The sequence below is a fragment of the Marmota monax genome, unplaced genomic scaffold, assembly GCF_021218885.2.
Source record: "Marmota monax isolate L192 unplaced genomic scaffold, Marmota_monax_Labrador192_F-V1.1 WCK01_AAM20220418_F8-fsc00155, whole genome shotgun sequence".
Classification (NCBI taxonomy): domain Eukaryota; kingdom Metazoa; phylum Chordata; class Mammalia; order Rodentia; family Sciuridae; genus Marmota; species Marmota monax.
This window is the reverse complement of record NW_026694554.1, coordinates 2,951,868-2,972,728: the sequence shown is the minus strand read 5'-3', so window position 1 is coordinate 2,972,728 and position 20,861 is coordinate 2,951,868. Positions and strand designations below refer to the sequence as shown.

General features: G+C 38.9%; 1 protein-coding gene across 1 annotated transcript in view; it reads left to right on the top strand.

Annotated features, from left to right (window-relative positions):
- The first annotated feature begins 977 nt into the window (after positions 1-977).
- Positions 978-20,861, top strand: part of LOC124076874 (A-kinase anchor protein 17B-like) — a 32,611-nt gene continuing 12,727 nt past the window's right edge. The window contains exon 1 of the mRNA XM_046420949.2: positions 978-1,205. The gene's annotated coding sequence lies outside the window, so the exon portion shown is untranslated. The remainder of the gene's footprint in view (positions 1,206-20,861) is intronic.

The following is a 20,861-nucleotide window of genomic DNA, read 5'->3' as shown; positions in this document are numbered from 1 at the left end:
ATGGGACTGTACCCTGGGGTGGGGATAGGGAGAAGGAAGACTCAGTTCCTGCCTCGTACTTTTAAAAGGTATAAAGGAATTGGCCTAAATTCAGAGAAGAGACTTGAACTCAGTCTTTGGAGCAGCGGGGCCTGGAGGGGAAGTGAGCCAGAATTGACTTCAAATTGTGGGATCACGGTGGAGGAAGAAGGGGCAAGGCTGCCTTTGCTTGGCCTCAAAAGGACAGAAGTTACCAGGGAGTCAGAGCCCTATGCTTGCAGTCCGCAGTGAATCCCAACTGGAGGTTGTCCAGTTTACAAGGGCAGGACTTCTCTACATGGGACAAACAACAAAAATCAAAAACAGTGCAGGGATAGTCAGTTGATGATCTTTGAGGTTCTTGCTCACCTTGCGATGTGTAAGGCATGGCCGATTGGGTGGCAGTTTCTCAGCAGTCCCTCCTCACAGGTGAGGTGGGCAACAGCCGCTCTCTCATTAGCCTTTTTATACTATTTTCCTCGAAGGCATTAGTGTGTGCGTGGGTCGGTAGACCAGGTAAGTTGCAGTCTTTAACAACATTGTAACCTTATGAGGCCGGGAGGGTGGGAAGCCTGGGTGAAGCTAGCGAATCTCAGGAGCCCCTGCGTACTGGGGTAAACTTTGGCTCCAGCTTTGCCGCACTAGAGGGGCGGGGTTATTTGAATGGTTCCTCCTGAGAAGGCGATTGGCCCTGGGGGAATCGAAGGGGCGGGACTAGTCCATCTTTGCCATTGGTCCTGTGGGCAAGCTGAGGGATGGAAGCGAGGGGGTGGAGCCTCAGAGGGGAGTCAATTGGTTTGGCGAGAGCCCACCAAACAGAGCAAGCGGGCAGGCAGGCGAACCCGCAGCCCGCAGCCCGCAGCCCGCAGCCCCGAGCCGGGAGGCAGTCGCTGTGAGCTCGCCAGGGCCGCAGCGGGGCGAGGGGTGCACGGGGCGTTGGCACCCGGCTGCGCGCCTGCGTCGCGGACTTGGATGCAGCGAGGACTCTTATGCTCCTGGTGCGCTCGACGCGAGCCATTCAACAGCTGGCCTCACGGACAACAGTCGCAGGGAGCGACTGGGAGCGTAGGCAGTGGCTACTGCTGCAGCTGGAAAGGGGCGGCGGCGGCGGTAGTGGCGGTGGTGGTGGCAGACCCGCTATCCCAGAGGAGCCCAGAGTGGAGACGCAACGGCTCCTGAGTCTCCCGGTAAATGCCCTACGCTCTGCTCGCAGAGAAGGCAGCCACGTCCCACTGCGTCTGTGTCGGCTGTCCGCCCTGGCCTACCGGAGCTGTGGGTGCAACGCAGACAGGGCCTTGCCAGACCCTGGATGGGGATTGGGGACGGGCTATGCAGGGGACCCGGGTTACCCTTCCAGCCCCAGCAGAGTCAGGTTTTCCAGAGATGCGTCTAGTCTCTTCCCCTGGTCCTTTCCCTTCACCCTGCTGCGCTTCCTCTGGCCCTGGCACCGCAGTAGGGGGCGCTCTGGCACCCACTCATTCCAGCCGCTGCTACAGCCGAGGTCACGCGAGGCATTCCCTTAGAGTGCGTTGGCATTGTCATCCCGCTAATGAGAACTGAAGGTGCCCTCTCCTGCTACATCATCATGCCAAGGGCTTGGGCTCTCAACTTTCTCCCTGCTGCCACTGCACCCATCCAATTAATCTTTAGCAGGGTTCTGTTGTCCCTACCTGTCCCCTTGATGACTCGGTACTTGGTTTCAGGGACTTCTCAAGACACTGTCTCCACTGGACTTTTCCAGTGCAGGTGGAATAAGACTTGTTTCCAATTTGACCAAGAGAGCAGGGTCACCCACAAGGCATTTGGAATGCTGAGTGCTGAGCTTCGATTGGTGGGCAGAGGGTTGAGGGGAAAAAGCAAGCTAGGAAGACCCGTGCTGCTGGGAAAACTGCCATCCCTGCACGCAAGAGAATCATAATCTTGGTCCTTGGAATCCTCACCTTCTTTACATTCTATTGCCTGCTTTTTGTAACCTTCTTTAAAGCTGATCATTACCAGAAAACTTTTGAATGCTGCTAACTCCAAGGGGCAATACTGGAATTGGAATTGGAATACTGGTTGGCAATTGGAATACTGGTTCCAACTGGCCTTTTCATTTTCCTTATGATATCAAATGTCAAAGATCATGTCCAATTTGTCCATTTCTGCCTGCTTCTAATCTAACTTTGAAACCTCATGCTGTTCAAAGTGTAAACTCATGTAGCACAGTTGGTAAGGTTCAGTTTTCATGCTTGGAAAACCATTCTTGGGATAAAGTAGTTGGGAATTCTTAGATTCTGGGTTTGTTTTGTTATGTTTGCTTTTTAAAAGGTATGACATTTCAGTGGTCACATTTTTCTGTGCTGTGTTTTTTTGGGGGTTGGGGGTCCCCTGAAAACATGGAGTCACCTGAAGCATGGAGTAACTTTCATTAAATTCTTTTTCTTTTAATCCTTGTAAAAACAGAGAAAAGTAAGATGTGGAATAAGACGGTGGGCACTGGTGCCCAGGGGATCCCACCTACTGCACACCTCACAGGATGGATGAGGCTGGACTTGTTATTCCAGTGGAGGTAGAGAGGGGGACAGGGCCTGCAGAGGCCATCTTGGCTTCTGTAGTAGTAGATCACAGGCTTTCCATTTAGACAGGCAGTGTAGCCTGTTTGTTCAGGTTCCCCCATCATATAGTCATATAAAGAGAGTGGCCTTTAACTAGTTCTGTGTGTTATCTCTAGCATCAGAAGGAAGGAGAGGGTTGAAGGTTAGGGAAGGCGGAGTGAGGACCATATTGGATAAAACAAGATGGTGTGGGGGGGCGGGGAGATGGGAGGATTATCTAAACATGGAAGCAGTCTCCACCTCTGAGATTAGATACACATTGCTCTTCCCAGCATCCACTCTTGCCTTTGCTGGAGATAGGGACTTTGGCTGACTTGTTTCAGAGGTAGTGTTTGTTGTGCAACTCTGATTCAGTATTCACTTGGGTCTATGGATTCTATGTTGTATCCTACATACTCCTAGTACTTTAAAAAGCTTTAAAGCTAAATTTCAGGTGAGGCAGGTCAATACCTGGGTCACAGTCGAGTAAAAATGGACTGCATAGAATCTAGTGGGGCTGTGCTCAGAAGAGGCAGCAGAAGGGATGAAGCACTTACAGAAGGAGAGGAAGGTCAGTGAAAATTGAGTAGGTATATTAACAATAAGAGTTCACATTAATTAATCACTTGCTGGGGAGCAAGTGCTTTATTTGCATTATTTTATGTAATCCTTAAAAAATCCTGTAGGGAAGAGAGAGGGAGAGAGGGAGAGGGAGAGAGAGAGAGAGAGAGAGAGAGAGAGAGAGAGAGAGAGAGAGAGAGAAAATCCCGTAAGGTAGGTACTATTAGGGGCTGGCTATCGCTAATCCAAACATCTGAAATCCCCAATATTCCAAAATTCAAAACTTTTCCTATCTTGAAAACCTTGCCAAGTTGACATGATACCACAAGTGGAAAATTCCACATCTATCCTCATGTGACAGGCTGCAGTCAAAACACAGTCACTAAAAATATTGTATAAAATGACTTTCAGATTATGTGTTTGACATGTATATAACATATGAATGAATTTTATGTTTAGACTTTAATCCCATCCCCAGTGAGATCATTATTGGTTATGCACATATTCCCAAATCCAGAATCTGAAACACTTGGAGTCTTAAACATTTCAGATGAGGGATATTCAATATGCATCATCTTCTGAAGCCCAAAGCATTTAGGTAACAAACCCAAGGATATCTCCCAGCTTATCAATGGTGGAAGTGAGATTTGAACCTAGGTCTTCTTGACACCATACCTTTTTGCTTTTTACTGTCACGGGGAAGGTTTAATAAAAGGAGTGAAGTGTGAGCAAAGTTTGGAATGGTGGATAGGATTTCAATAAGGACAGGAGATATTGGGCTGAACAGATCATCATCTTAGAAGGAATTCAAGGAAGACTGGCTCAAATAGAATGGGGGATGAATACAGGGACATGATAAAATATAGGGCTGGCAAGGCAGGGGAATCATGTTTTGGAGAGCCTTAGAAGTAACTTGTGCAGTAAGAAATAGGGGAGGTGCCAGGTGTGGTACTGTATGCCTGTGATCCCAGCAGCTTGGGAAACTGAGGCAGGAGGATCCTGAGTTCAAAGCCAGCCTCAGCAAAAGTGAGGTGCTAAGCAACTCAGTAAGACCCTGTCTCTAAATAAAATACAAAATAGGGCTGGAATGTGGCTCAGTGACTGAGTGCCTCTGAGTTTAATCCCCGGTACCAAAAAAAGAAATAAAGAAATAGGGGAGGGAATTAAGAATTTTTAAGCAAGGAAGAACATAACAAAAGTGGTACCAATCATCTGGTATGACCTACCTGGGTCCCTGGGTCTGTGCATCTCTCCTCCTATCTTGAAAACCTTACCAAGTTGTCAGTACACTTAACTATTTTTTTTTTAATTTACTGACTCAGTGGGGAATACTCAATGCATGCAACTGAAAAGATTCCTGGGTTGAGTGTGCAGAAAGAGCAAACTAGGGGCCCTGGGTCAAATTCAGGCCTAGATGATGTGCTTCAGCCTTCACACTATTTGAAAAAGCAATTGAAATAGGGGTCAACATTGAAAAAGCTAAAGATCTCAATCAAAACTGGAATCTATAGCTTATCTTGAGATGTTAGAAGGCCTGAGCTATGTTTCACCTCCAGAAAGCAGAGCTGGGCAGAACTGACCCCTTTAGCTAGGGGTAAGTGTTCTGCTTTCCCTGCTCAGTCACCAACCCCCATTCTGGGGGCTACCTGGCTCTGTAGACTCTGAGCTACTGCTCAAGAGAAAGGAGCCCCCACCAGGGAAGATTCTAATTCAAAATTAGCTTCTTACTTTACATTGTAATTACAGAATTATCAGAGGTACAGTAGAACTGTCTTTGTGAAATGAGAATAATCATAACACACAGGGATGCTGATCATCATTAGGGAAGGGCTAACTGCTAGGGACTGAGTATTATCCATGGGTGGTAACTTTCCTCTGTTGTGGGGCTGAAAATCTATGACCCTACAGAGATATTCTGGTGGGTCTTGCTATTCTCCTTCATCCTTTACTTGGACTCAAGTTTTCTTTCTGCTGAACACTTGATGAGTATAGGATCTGGTTCAAAGACCCAGCTATTCCACTCCTCGGTTTATACTCACAGGACTAAAATCAGCATACTACAGTAATGCCGCCACATCAATGTTTATAGGAGCTCAATTTACAATAGCTAAACTACGGAAATAACTTAGGTGCCCTTCAATAGATAAATGGATAAAGAAAATGTGACATATATGATGGAATATTACTCAACTTTAAACAAGAATTAAATTATGGCATTTGCTGGTAAATGATGAAGTTAAAGAATATCATGCTAAGCGAATTAAGCCAATCCCCCCCCCCAAAAAAAAACCAACAACAAAGGCTGGATGTTTTCTCTGATATGTGGATGCTAATTCACAATAAAGGTTGGGGTTGCTAGGGAAGAATAGAGTTACTTTAGATTAGATAGAGAGGAGTGAAGGGAGGGGGAGGGGATATGGGGATAGAAAGGATAGTAGAATGAAACAAACATTATTACCTTATGTACATATATGGCTGCATGATGGATGTGATCCTACAACATGTACAATCAGAAAAATGAGAAATTATACCCCATCTATGTATGATACATCAAAGTGCATAAATGCATTCTACTGTCAAGTAAAACCGATTAAAAAATTAATTTTTTTTAAAAAAATTATATATACACACACACAGAGTTCAGAGGAAAAACAACCCAGAAGTGACTACCTGGGAAAGCAACATGTTAGAAATATGAATCTGGAATTCCCTGAATACATTCCATATATTCTAGATGAGTTTTTTCTGTGTTGTCATGGGAAGATCTTTATTGTGCAAGTCTGTCCAGGAACTGCAGGGCATTAAGCAATTGCTGGCCCCCTGCTTAGCAAATGGCAGAGAAGCTTATTCCTTTGCCAGTTATTGTGACAAGTACAATTGTTTCTACATACGTCCCATTAAACACACAAAGTACATTCCCAGGAATTCTAACACTCATTTTGTGTGAAAGAGTGTTAAGACCTTTATTGTTTATCTGTGGCCCAAAGTACTCTACACCTCTCATGGCGTTCACCATTTTATTCCTCATATTCCAGTTACAAGTTATAAGTTCTTTCTCTTTGCAGACTTAGTCCTTTGAGGGTGACTTATGGTAGCCCTCAAAATGTCTAACTGGGTAGGTGTTTAGTAGGTATACCTGAATTTATCTCAATGTTCATTAATGTTAATAGCTCTAGGAATCCAAAAGAACATGCACATCTGCATTATCATTTTACTATTTGTCTTTGAGTGCTAATATTAGTATTTTAAATATTAACATCATACTTTCAAATGCAGCTTTTGAACAGAATCTCTGTTTTAGGTAGGATTTAGCCTTATGAGTTCATATATATATATATATATATATATATATATATATATATATATAGTTGCAGTTGGACACAATACCTTTAATTCATTTATTTATTTTTATGTAGTGCTGAGGATTGAACCCGCTTCTCACAGGCTGGGTGAGTGCTCTACCACTGAGCCACATCCCCAGCCTCCTTATTATTTCTTTATATGAGCCAGGTACTATCTTAGGCTTTGAAGATATACTAGTGAACCAGGCAGATGCAACCCTGCCCTCATGGAACTTACAGATTGGGAAGGGAAGGGACAGACAGGCAAAAGTAGGTTAACAAATATACAACATAAATGGATAGCTTCAATTTTTAAAATATTTACTTTAGCTTTTACTCCTTTGTGGTAGGACTATGAACCCCCTTCATTTACTATTATCCTTTTTAAATTTTTTTTTGTAATTGTAAATGAACAGAATGCCTTTATTTTGTTTACTTTCATGTGGTGCTGAGGATCGAATCCAGTGCCTCACACATGCTAGTCAAGCACTCTGCCACTGAGCCCTAGCCCCAGCCCCTATTATTATTCTTGATTTAAGTCTCATCAGTAGAAGGGAATATTATTTAAAGATTTTATAACTAGAAATGTGTACATCTAGAAGCCCAATTCATTTTTGGTAAAAATTTATGATGGCTGTATCTTCCATTTTACAGCAGAATCTTAATTGGAGACTAAATAAAAGTGAAACAAAATAATAAATCATTTTGGATACAGTGATAGGCATGTGAATGAACTCATAAATTGATTAATTCAAAATTATAAGTTAAACTCACAGGAAAGATTGTTTTCTAATCTAAAGAAATAAAATTATGAACTAATCTCAGTTTTTGAAATTATAGACATCCAAATAATTATAATGCAGCACTGAAAGTGATAAGTGTGTTAAGAAAGGTATAGATATATTTCTAAGCAAGCACATTAGTGAGATAAATTATTGGGGAAAGCGGAGAAGTGAGGAAGAAGCTGGATCTAAGATTGAATTGAAAGATGAGTGAAAGCTTGATATGAGACACTGGAGAGAGAAAATGACTCAAGGAGCAAAGCTATGGAGACTTGGAAGCGAAGCGGAGTGGATTAATTTTGCTGTGGAGTAGGGTGACTGAAGGGTGGTGGGGGATATACAACCTGGGAAGGGAATGAAATTCGCGGAGTGTTTTTGATAACTGGATCAGAAACTCAGACTTCATTTAATAGGAAGTGAAGGTGTACTCTCTCATGCTTGATCCCCTATACATTGGGGTCACCCTTTTTGAAATAGGTATGTTTCCATGAATATTACAAGATATGACTTTTGCAACTTTATACTAGAAAGTGTTGGGGAACCTCAGAATGTCAGAGAATAAAGAACTGAGAATACTTAAAATATCCTGCTAGACTAAAGCACCAGTGACATATCTGACCCCAGGCTTTGGCCACTATTTTCCTTTTTAACCTGGAGTCTAGTGACTTGCATGCTACTCTTTTTATTTATTTATTTTTTTTAAGAGAGAGAGAGAGAGAATTTTTTTAATATTTATTTTTTAGTTTTCGGCGGACACAACGTCTTTGTTTGTATGTGGTGCTGAGGATCGAACCCGGGCCAGGCAAGTGCGCTACCACTTGAGCCACATCCCCAGCCCCTGCATGCTACTCTTACCACTTGCATGTTTTCTCTCTTTCTTTTTTAAAATCACAATTCAGCAATTTATTTAAATGCTTAAAGTAAATACAAAGGGAAATAAAGATCATAAAATTGTATGTACTACAACTGGTTGTCATATATTAGATGGCATAAATGAATACATGGGGTGGTGCTTAAAGATAAAACTAAATATTCCAAATGCAGCACTCATGAATTTGCTGCTTCAACACAACACACTTTTATACAGATCTACAAGGTGTCAAAATTAATAGCTAGCTTCAATGTTATGGTAAAAATAAAATGGAGTGATATGCTACTGTTGATAGGGGTGGGGCCAGTTCTATTTCAGATTGTTTAGGGAAAGATGCTCTGAGATGACATTCAAGTCAAATCTGAAAAAAATGAAAAAGAATCAACCTTAAAGAAATCTTCAGTGAGAGCCCTTCAGATAGGGGGAACTCCATGTTCACCCTGTGGAGTGAAACTGCTACATTTGTGGGGCAGTAAAAAGACCAGTGGGGCTGGGATGGACAGAACAAAGGAAGGAGGGGAGGAGGGGTGAAATGAGTTGAAAGAGGTGGGCAGGGGCCATGTTTTGAGGATAAGCCGTTTGCATTTCCTTCACAATGTCATGGGAAACCACTGGAGGGTTTTGGATTTGTTTGTTTGTTTATTGGTACCAGGGATTGAACCCAGGAACCACATCCCCAGCCCCCCCTTTTTTTTTTGTATTTTATTAGAGGCAGGGTCTTGCTAAGTTGCTTAGGGCCTTGCTGTTGCTGAGGCTGGCTTTGAACTCATGAACCTCCTGCCTCAGCCTCCTAAATTGCTGGGATTACAGGCATGCATCACTGTGCCCGGTTCACTGGAGGGTTTTGAACAGGGGAGAGACCTGATCCTTGCTAGGCAAGAGCTTTACCACTGAACTACACCTCCAGCCCTTAAAGTTTTTTTTTTTGTTTGTTTTTTTTTTTTTTTTTATCACTTTGGCTAGTGTATAGAGTAGACTCTGTTGGGACAAGGATGGAAGAGGAGGCTGTTGCAATGATTCAGGTGACAGATGGTGGTAGCTTGGACCTGCGATGTAGCAATGAAGTTGGAAATGGGTTTGGAATGTGTGGTAAAGGTGGAGTTCAAAGGACTTGCAAAAGGAACGAATCAGAGAAGAAGGGAAGAATAAGTCCTAAGTTTTCAGCCTGAGCACTTGGGTGGAGGGTGACTCTATTTGGGGAGGTGGTAATCACTAGGTGGGAAGAAACAAGTTTGAGATTGAGGACAGATTTGGGGGATGGAAATTAAGAGCTCTGGTGCACTTGTTCATCTGAGATGCCAATGAAATATTCAACTGGAGATATTGAACAGGAAGTGGAATATGGATACAAGGTTGGCTGGAGCTTCAGTCTACATGAAATTAAATGCAAATGAGAGCTACTTGGAGTTTCTGTTATATACTAATAAAGGCAGCAAACATAAACATCATAATGATCCAATGTGTATAGGGCTGCAAGGGGGTCAGGCATATTTGCTCACTGATGGCCTGATTAATTGACTTAATGTTTCAGGAGACCAATTTGACAATAGTTAATGAGCCATATGAATGAATTCCTGCCCTTTGACAAAATATATTTGAAAATACATTTTGAGGAAATCATTTTTGTAAAGATCTATACAAATAATTTCATGGTAGTTGTTTTTTCTTATGGCAGTAGTCCTTTGGAAAAGGTAATGGTCTTTCAGGAAAAAAGAATATTAGAAAACACAAATCTCCATGGAGGGGGAATATCTCTAAATAAATCTGTAGTAAGTCCCTATAGAATTTCTACAAAATTTCTCTATCAAATTTCTACAGAAACATTCTGCAGGCATAAAAAGTGAGAAATGTGTTAACAATATCAATATCTGGAATTGTTAATAAAAACAAGTACAAAACCAGATTATGATGGTATATAAGTACGACTATGTTACTATCAGACTCTTCGTGCTTAAGGTTGTAAAGATACAGTTGTTTTACTTATTTTTGTACTATTTCATCCACTTTTGACTATACCTGTTTCTGACAGAGTGTTGCCTGGTTAGGATGCCATAGGTTACTATGAAGAGTTCACATGAATTGTGGCCTCCCCAGTTTTTCCTCCCTCGATCACATTTTCCACATAAGATATCGGGTAATATGTGGTTCTGTGGGACTTGTATTCAAATAAGATCACCTTAGGGTTTTGAAAAGCTGGGGAAATACTGCTGCACTCAGAAACTTAGTAGGACAAAGCCAGGTCCCATGTGAAGGTTGCTTTTCTCCTGTAGGTGGCGACTGTGGACAGGAATTCTGCTGGTAATTTTCAGACTCAAGACAGAACCTGGAAGCAAAACACTGGTAATTTCCTAAGATGCATTTCCCACAAACAATTCTAATATTACTCAGTGAGTGAGGAAAAAGTATGGGAGATACTTAGCCACATTCCTTTACATCCATGATGGCCTTTTCTTTCTTTTTTGAGGTCATGTGGAGAAGAGAAAGTAGAAAGAGTCAACTTTAGTAGCATTATGGTAAATTAATCCAAGGTATAAAGCATCATTCTTGGCTGGAGGTGTCTGCAAAAAAAGGTGCTTTTCAACAATGTGCTGAAGAAGAGGCAAAAGACTAAAAGACTTGTTGGACAGGTCTGCCCACTGCTTTGTATATACAGTTTTTTAAAAATAGCTCCCTCCCTTGCTGTCATGGGAGGATGACTGTGCTCACCCCAGCATACAGAGTTATATAAATGCATTTGCATGGAAAGGCTGAATACAAACTTTTTAAAAGTTTATTCATTTTCTGTTAGCCTCAGAAGCACTCAAAGCACTTTGCTTTCACAAATATCACATAAAGGAAACCTTAGAACAATCTTTTGACACAGGGAGAAGAAAACAGAAAATTAAGTTGCCCTGAGAGATGAATTAACACAAATCTATTTTTCTTTATTTCAAGATCAAAATTCCTCATACTAAGCTGGGTGTGGTGGCACATGTCTGTAATTCCAGTGACTGGGGAGGGTGAAACAGGAGGATGGCAAGTAGGAGGCCAACCTCAGCAATTTAGGGAAACCCTCAGCAAATTAATGAGACCCTGTCTCAAAATAACAAAATAAAAAGAACTGGGGGGCTGGAGCTGGGGCTCAGCGGTAGAGTGCTTGCCTCACACATACAAGGCACCGGGTTCAATCCTCAGCACCACATAAAAATAAATGAACATATAAAAAAAGGACTGGGGATGTATCTCAGTGGTAAAGCATCCCTAGGTTAAATCCCTAACACCAAAAAAAAAAAAAAAAAAAAAATCCCCACACTAAACTCTACCTTAGAGGTAAGTTTCTTTGAGTGATGATAGCAGAGATTGTCTTTGTAGAACTCTAATATTTCACTGTTGCAAAGTTATCATTACTGAATGGCTGTGGATCTTCACAAGTCACTTCTTTCCAGAAATCTTCATTGCCCACCCCCCATAATCTCTTTCATACCATCTTAATCTGGGAATTTGGTTGTTTACAGGGTTATCTACTGGCTATATTCCTACTATTGCAAAATTGAGTACAGTTTATTTTAATGATGTGATTTTGAAATTATTCCAAAGATCAGAGCATATGGTTAAGGCTTCGTTTTAAAATGCTGTTTGGGTTAATGATGTGTCAGAATGCTTGAACATTTATCTGTGGCATCTTGACTAAAGAGCCAGAAAATATTTCTATTTGGTCAAAACTTACTGGAATTCTTTTTATTGAGGAGAGGTTAATAGGGATTTAACACAGGGCAATTTAACGCTGAGCCATATACCTAACACTTTTTATGTTTTATTTTGAGACAGGGTCTTGATAAGTTGCTTAGGGCCTTGCTGAGTTGCTGGGGCTGGCTTTGAACTTGTAATTCTCTTGCCTTAGCCTTCTGGGCTGCTCGTATTACTGGCATGTACCACTGCACCCTGTTTACTGGGATTCTATATGACCAGAAGGTTGCAAATTTCCTAGGTTGATCTGACCCTAACAAATACTGGCTGCCCTGCTATCTTACATAAATATGTTGATATAATTTTATACATCTAAAATGCTTTCAAAATGACAAACTTGGAGGTTCAAAAGCCTGGAGAAAAAAGAAAGGCAGCAAGACCTACTTCAAAAGAGGATATTGCGTTATGCAGATTGTCCTAGTATTTTCTACTGTTGTTTTTTTTAAATGTGACTTATTCAGATCACCTTGCTAAACACTCTGACAGCAAATATTTGAGTGAGAAAGAATAAGAGAGAACAAATGGGTGGATACTTATGACTCAAGTACTTTCAATGTTTCAAAGTTAATTTGATTTTAAAAACCCAAGAGGTATAAGATGAGGCTCTCTAATATGTTCTGAAATGAGAAAAGGTTTTGGAATGATTTTGGATGCAGACTGTGCAGAATTTATTGAGTTTTCACTGCAGTTTAAAACAACTATTTTAGGCTTGGGAGAACATTTCCAGTGTGATACCTTTCCCCTAATCTCTTATTCTACTCCTATTTGGCCAGCTTTGCTACTAGGTACAGTGGTAAGGAAGATGAAGTTCCAGGTGATAAGAGAAAGCAGCATGTTCTCTGAGACTCTTCTAGAAATGTTCTGGCATTGGGAGCATGTTGAGTGAAATATTTCTGTAAAGCTACGTACACAAGCCATTGCTAGAATGCATATTGTGTAAGCATTATTAAGTAACTGTAATTTTTTAAGGTTAAAGGACCTCCTATTGGCCTCTATAAAGGTATTAAGGAATAAATCATTTCAGTAGTATGGCTTTTAATCACAAAGCTAGCAGCAAAATGTGTGCATGAGGTTGGAGAAGGTGTAAAGGTGAAATATAAGAGAACAGGGAAATAGGTAAAAATATTCATTAAAATTTGACCTTTTGAAGGAAGGGGAAAATTCCAATAAAGCAGGAGACAGATCAGTGGAGTAGAGAAAGGAGACTGAGGGGGAGAGAGGAAAATCAGGATAAGGGAAGAACAGTGGAATGAATCTGACCTAACTTCCCTATGTTTGTATATGAATATACAACAGTGAATCTCACCATCATATATATCCAAGACACTAATTAAAAAACTATATAAGTAAATAGCAGAAAGACCAGTACAGTGGAGGGAAGGGAACAGGTGGAGGGAGAAGAAGAGGGGAAAGGAAAGCCCTGGAGATTGAATTAGAGCAAATTATATTCCATGCTTTAATAATTATGTCAAAATAACCCTAATGTTAAGTATTACTAAAATTAAACAATTTTTTTAAAAAATTGACCTTTTGATTAATTTATGAAGGTCATAATTATGGCATTCTTTTTCATCAGGGCTTGGTTTATACTAGACTCTGAAAACCTTGTTGAATAAATCAATCTGTGGATATTACAATGGTGAAAATAATGAGAATGTTAATGAATTCTACCATTATTGTCAGTTGAAGCACAGGAATATTAAAAAGAAATTTAAAGGGTAAGTTAGATTGTTCTACATAATCAATTTTGAGTAATAGCCTAATAAATTGGTCTCAGTGATTCTACCTGTTTTTAGCAGATATATTTTAATTAATATATACTCTAATGTGTAATATATAATTTAAAATAGATAATATTCTAGAATATGTTTATTTGGTTTAAACAGGGTTACAAACAGGGATCATATAGGGGGAAACAAATCTTTTTAGACCTATTTTCAAGAGCAAAACAAGACTCCATACAGCTTTAACTAGATAAAGATTGGTACATTAAGCTTGAAATTGAGAAATCATTTTGATTTACAGGAAAATACCTGTTGAAATTTAGCATTGTATGAGTATTTTCCAGAAAAAATGTCTATTTTTATTACGTTACCCAATAAGTCAGATAGGACTTAAGCATTTGGCATTCAGATCAGTGGTTGCTGAAGGCTGAAAAGGGTTTACAAAAGAGCACAAGAAATTTTGGGTGGGTGATGAGTGTTTTCACTGTCGTGATCAGAGTTTTATGGGCATGTGTACATATGTTAAAACTTACTAAAATGTACAATTTTGATACATGCACAGTTTATGTTATGGAATGTGTTTTATTGTACGTCAGTTATGTCTCAATAAGGCAGTTTCATAAATGATTTCTGCAGCTTGTGATGCAGCTACTATTGCAGTTGCCAAGTTATCCTTCATTATTCAAAAAGTCCTATCCTAATCTCCCAGCTTCAGTCGTGATTCACACAAACTTTGATTTATAGGTTCAGGTTCCTAGGAGCATTTACATTGATGGCGGATAGAGGGGTGTCTTTGGTCAGGGAAGGGGTTGCTACTATATTAATCTGTTTTGAACCTTTTATACACAAGTTTATATCAGCAGTTATACTTTATTTCCTTCTAATAGCTTGTTATTATATGTTTCTGCTTTTAATTAAAAACTTTTAAAGCAAATGTAACAATGCTTATCATAATTCAAAAAACAAAGCAAGAAGAAATATACAAAGTTAAAAGAGAAGGCTTTTTATTACCACTTCAATCTCATTGCTTGTTATTGGTCTGTTTAGGTTTCCTATGTCCTCTTGGTTCAATTTGGGTAGGACTTATGCATTCATATCTGTCCATTTCTTCTATATTTTTCAATTTGTGGAGTGTAAATTTTCAAAATAGCCCTTAGTGGTCCTCTGGATTTTTTTGTGATATCTGTGGCACAGCTCATTTCTTTTTTACCTCTGATTTTATTTGTTTGGGTCTTCTCTCTCTCTCTTTTTGTTAGGTTGGCTAAGGGTTTATTAATATTGTTCATCTTTTCAAAGAACCAACCCTTCTTTTTAAAGAGAGAGAGAGAGAGAGAGAGAGAGAGAGAGAGAGAGAGAGAGAATTTTAATATACTTTTTTTAAATTTTCGGCGGACACAACATCTTTGTTTGTATTTGGTGCTGAGGATTGAACCCAGGGCGCATGCATGTCAGGCAAGCGCGCTACCGCTTGAGCCACATCCCCAGCCCAAGAACCAACTCTTTGTTACATTGATCCTTTCTAAATTCTCTAATTAATTTTGGTTCTGATCTTAATAATTTCCTTCCTTATATTGGTTTTGGAATTGATCTGTTCTTCTTTTTCTAGGACTTTGAGATGCATCATTAAGTTGTTTATTTAGGATCTGTCTGATTTTTTTACATAGGTATTTGGTGCTACAGACTTTCCTCTTAGAACTGCCTTCCTAGGCCAGGTGTCATGGTACATACCTGTAATCCCAGCAGCTGAGGAGGCTGAAGCAGGAGGATTTCAGGTTCAAAGCCAGCCTCAGCAAAAGTGAGGTGCTAAGAAACTCAGTGAGACCCTGTCTCTAAATAAAAATATAAAATAGGCAAAATAAGGCTGGGGATGTGGTTCAGTGCTTAAGTACCTCTGAGTTCAATCCCTGATATAAACAAACAAACAAACAAACAAACCCTGCTTTATTAGTGTCTCAGAGATTCTGGTATGTTGTATCTCTATTCTCAGTTGATTCTAAGAATTTTTAAGTTTCTCCTCTGATGTCTTCTATGACCTATTCATCATTCAGAAGCACTTTGTTCAATCTCAGTGTGTTTCAGTGATTTCTATAATTTTTCTTACTGTTAATTTCTAATTTCATTCCATTATGATCTGATGATATGCAAATAATTATATTGACTTTTTTTTTCATTTGCTAAGACTTGCTTCGTGACCTAAAATAAGGTCTATTTTGAAGAAATTCCATGAGCAGCTAAGAAGAAAGTATATCCAACTGTTGTTAGATAAAATATTCTGTAGATATCTTTTAGGTCCATTGGATTTATAGTATTTTTAGGTCTCAAATATTTTTGCTGATTTTACATCTGAATGACCTATCTATTGGTGAGAGCCTTTTTTAAACAAATGGTTCTGGGAAAACTGTTTATTAATATGTAGCAGAATGAAACTTGTTACCTATCATGCACCCTGCATGAACATCAAGTCAAAGTAGACAAAAAACCTAGGAATTAGACCAGAAAATTTGCAAGGGCTAGAAGAAAACATAGGGGCAATATATATAGGCACAGCCAATGACTTCCTTTAATAGGACTCCTAAGACTCAAGAAATAATACCAAGAGTTAATAAATGGGATAGCATCAAACTAAAAAGCTTCTGCATAGCAAAAGAAAAGCATGAAGAGAGAACCTATAAAATGGGAAAAAAATCTTTGTCAGCTACTCTTCTGACAGAGGATTAGTGTCCAAAATATATAAAGAACTCAAAAAACTTAATATTAAAAAAGCCAAAACCCCAACCAATAAATGAGCAAATGAACTAAATAGACATTTCTCAAAAGAAGAAATTCAGATGACCAACAAATATATAAAAAATTTTCACATCTTTAGCAATCAGTGAAATATGAGTCAAAACTACACTAATGTTTCAGCTCCAGTTAGAATGGTAATTATCAAGAGTACAAAGAATAATTAATGTTAGCAAGGATGTAGGGGAAAAGGAGCACTTTTCAACTGTTAGTAGGATTGTAAATCAGTACAACCACTATGGAAATCAATATGGAGTTTTCTCAAAAGACTAGGAATGGAACTGCCATATGACCCTGCTATGCCACTCCTCAGTATTTATCCAAAATAATTAAAGTAAGCATACTTTAGAGATGAGCATACCCATGTTGATAGCAGTGCAATTCACAATAGCCAAATTATGGGACTAGCCTAGATGTCTGTTAACAGATGAATGGATAAAGAATATGTATGTTATATATACACAGTGGAGATTTATTTAGCCACAAAGGAGAATGAACTTATGTCATTTGCAGGAGAATGGATGGAACTGGAGAGTATCATATTAAGCGAAGTGAGCCAGAATCTGAAAGTCAAAGGTCATATGTTTCTTCTCATATGTGGAAGCTAGAGAGGAAAAGTTAAAAAAAAGGAATCTCATGAAAATAGAAGGGAGACCAGTAGAGTAGAGGAATGGGGTCATGAGGATGGAAAGAAGAGTTATTGGGAAATGAAATTGATCAAATTATGTTATGTGACAAATATGTCACAATGAATCCCACTATTATTTGTAATTATAATGTACCAATAAAAAATTTCAAAAAGACTTGGAAACCAACCTGGACAGAAGATGCTAAACCAAGTGTATGGGTTAGAATTATCAACTGGGTATGCATTCAATGTGCTACATGTATTTTACCCTTGCCCTGTTTATATATAACCCCCAGTAGGTTTTTTCTTTTTCTTTTCTTTTTTTTTGTGGTGCCAGGGATCAAACTCAGGGCCTTGTGCATGCAAGGCAAGCATTCTACCAACTGAACTGTATCCCTAGACCCCCAGAAGGTTTTTATGAAAGTTTACATTTGAGATAAATTGTTTAATAGATTGAAGATTTGGAATTTTGGAGTTTTAATATATCAGCAAGCCATTTAATTTCCTTTACTCTATTGGAATCTCCCTATCTGTAAAACAGGCATGAAATTATCTTATCACAGGCTGCTTCATAAATAAAATGAGATAAATAACCACTAATAAATAACCGTTATAGCTTATGTTTATTGAAAACTTTCTGTGTGCCAGGTACTGTTATAAGGATGTCACCTATACTTGTTCACTTAATCCTCAGAGGTTCTGTTTTCTCTATTTTATGGTTAAGAAACTGAGATCGAAGATATGGAAACTCTTTGAAAATTCTAAAATATATTAAATATTATTAAATAAAAATCAGATATTATTATTGTTATTATTATTATTATTAGGCTTTATGTTTTAGAGATGTTTTAGGTTCATAGAGCGGGAGGTACAGAGTTGCCATATATTCCCTGCCCCACCACTCACATAGCCTCCACCATTGTCAACATCCCCCCAGCAGAATGGTACATGTTACAGTTGACTAACACATTGACACATCATTGTCACCCCAAATTCATAGTTTACATTAGGATTCACTCTTGGCCTTATACATTCTATGAGTTTGGACACATGTATAACAGTATGTTTTTACCATTATGGTATCATTTATAGTGTTATCGTCAGGGTGTCCAGTTAGGGTCCCGGTCCTTGGTGTCCTGAACAAAGACTTGAGCAAGACACACACACAAGTAACAGGCAAAATACAGATTTATTGAAGGTGAAAATAAGAGTAGTACTCCATTAGGTAGAGCAGAGTGAGCCAAGCAAGGGAGAAGAGCTCAAGGCCCAAATCTCTGGAAATTAGTGTCTTATATGCTGAGCTGTGAGGTGTTCTCTCCCCTATACAGACCTGGTGGAAGACCTTACCCCACTTGCTCCCATTAGTTATCTTATGATACCTGATTAGAATATTGTCCAATTTCCCCTCATTGGTTACTTCAGAAAACTGAATTAGAATACTTCCCACTTTACTCCCATTGGTCATTTTAAAATACTGAATATATGGTAGGAGTTGTCATGATAATGGGATTTATTGTAAACAGAGACAGGACTTGGCTCCTTGTTCTCTAGTGGCTTTTCTAATACTGTGTCTGCCATCTTGGTGTCCCTGAACTCTTTTTTTTAAAAAATATTTTTTAGTTGTAGATGAACACAATACCTTTATTTTATTCATTTATTTATATGTGGTTCTGGGGATTGAACCCAGTGCCTCACACATGCTAGGCAAGTGCTCTACCAATGAGCACAACCCCAGCCCCCTGAACTATAAATAAAACTGCCTGTTTTAGTCAGAATTTTTGTTACCATGACCAAAAGACCTACAAGAACACTTTTAAGGAGGGAAAGTCTATCTGGGGGTTCACAGTTTCAGAGGTCTCACTCCATAGATAGTTGGCTCCATTCCCTGGGGCTCCAGGTGAGGCAAAACATCATGTGGAAGAAAATGGCAGAGGGAAGCATCTCACATGATGATCAGGAAGCAGAGAGAGAGCTCTACTCAACAAAGATGCCCCCAATGCTCACCTCCTCCAGCTGCATCCTACCATCCTTCATTTACCACTCAGTTAATCCTTGTCAGGGAATTAATTCACTGATTGGGTTAAGTCTCTGTAACCCAATCATTTCACCTTGAAACTTTCTTGCATTTTCTCACACATGAGCTTTTGGGGACACCTAATAACTAAACCATAACACACCCTAAAAATCCGCCATGCTGAGCGTGATCATACCTTCCTCCCCTTTACCCCTGGTGACCACTAATATTTTTACTGTCTCCCTAGTTATCTTTTCTAGAATGTTATATAGTTGAAATTATACAGTATATGGCTTCTTTCTCTTTATTATATGCACTTAAGTTTCCTCCTTGTCTTTTCAGTAGCTTTGTGGCTCATTTCTTTTTAGAGCTGTGTGATATTCCATATTCCATTGTTTAGATGTAACAAAGTTGTTTTTTTTTTTTTTTTTAGGAGCTGAGGTTGTGGCTCAGTGGCAGAGTGTTTGCCTAGCATGTGTGAGGCACTGAGTTTGATTCTCAGCACCACATATAAATAAATGAATAAAATAAAGGTCCATCAACAACTAAAAATATATATTTTAAAAAAGTGTTTTTTTTTAAATCCACTTAACCTACCAAAGAACATCTTGGTTGCTCCCAGGTTTGCACAATTATGAATAAAGCTCCCATAACTATTGAGTACAGATTTTGTGTGGACATATGTTTTTACCTTCTTTGGGTAAATAAAGGAATATTGCTAGATTGCATGGCAACAGTATGTTTGGTTTTGTAAAAGATAGCAAATTGTCTTCAAAATTGTCTATACCATTTTCCATTCCCACCATCAATAAGTGATTTTCTGTTGCTCTACATCTTTTTAAATATGTATATTAAATATAAATATTAAAATTAGTTGTAGATGGACATATTATCTTTATTTTTTATTTATTTTTATGTGGTGCTGAGGATTGAACCCAGTGCCTCACATGTGCGAAGAATATGCTCTGCCACTGAGCCACAACCCTAGCCCCTGCTCTTCACCAGCATTTGGTGTGATCAATGTTTTAGCAATTTAATAGGTGTTAATGGCATCTCATTGTTGTTTTAATTTACATTTCCTGGATGATTTATGATGTATGTGGAGTATCTTTTTATGTGTGTTTTTCCATTTGTATATTTTCTTTGAGGAAATGTCTATTAAGACCTTTGGTCCATTCTATAATCAGATTATTCTCTTATTGTTGAGTTTTAAGTGTTCTTCATATATTTTGGATAACAATTCTTTATCTTTTGCAAATATTTTCTCCCAATCTGTGACTTGTCTTTTATATTCTCTTGATAGTATTTTTTTACAGAGCAGAAGTTTTAAGTTTTAATGAAGTCCAGCTTATCAGTTATTGCTCTAATGGATCATGCCTGCATTGCATTCAAAAGTCATCGTCATATTCAAGGTCACATGGATGTACAATTGTTCCAGCAAAAATTTGCTGAAAAGACTACCTTTGCTCCATTGTATTGTCTTTGCTCCTTTTCCAAAAATCAGTTGAATATGTTTATGTGGGTCTATTTCTGGAGTCTCTGTTTTGTTCCATCGATCTATTTGTCTGTTCTTTTGCCAGTGCCATATCTTGATTACTGTAGCCTTACCAAAGTCTTGAAGTCAGATAGTGTCAGTTCTTCAACTTTGTTCCTCTCCATTAATATTGAATTGACTAATCTGGGTCTTTTGCCTCTCTGTGTAAACTTTACAATCAGTTATTATCCATAAAATAACTTTCTGGGATTTTGATTGGAATTGCACTGAATTTATAGATCAAGTTGGAAAGAACTGATATCTTGAGTTTTCCTTTCCATGGACCACGTATTTAGTTTTTT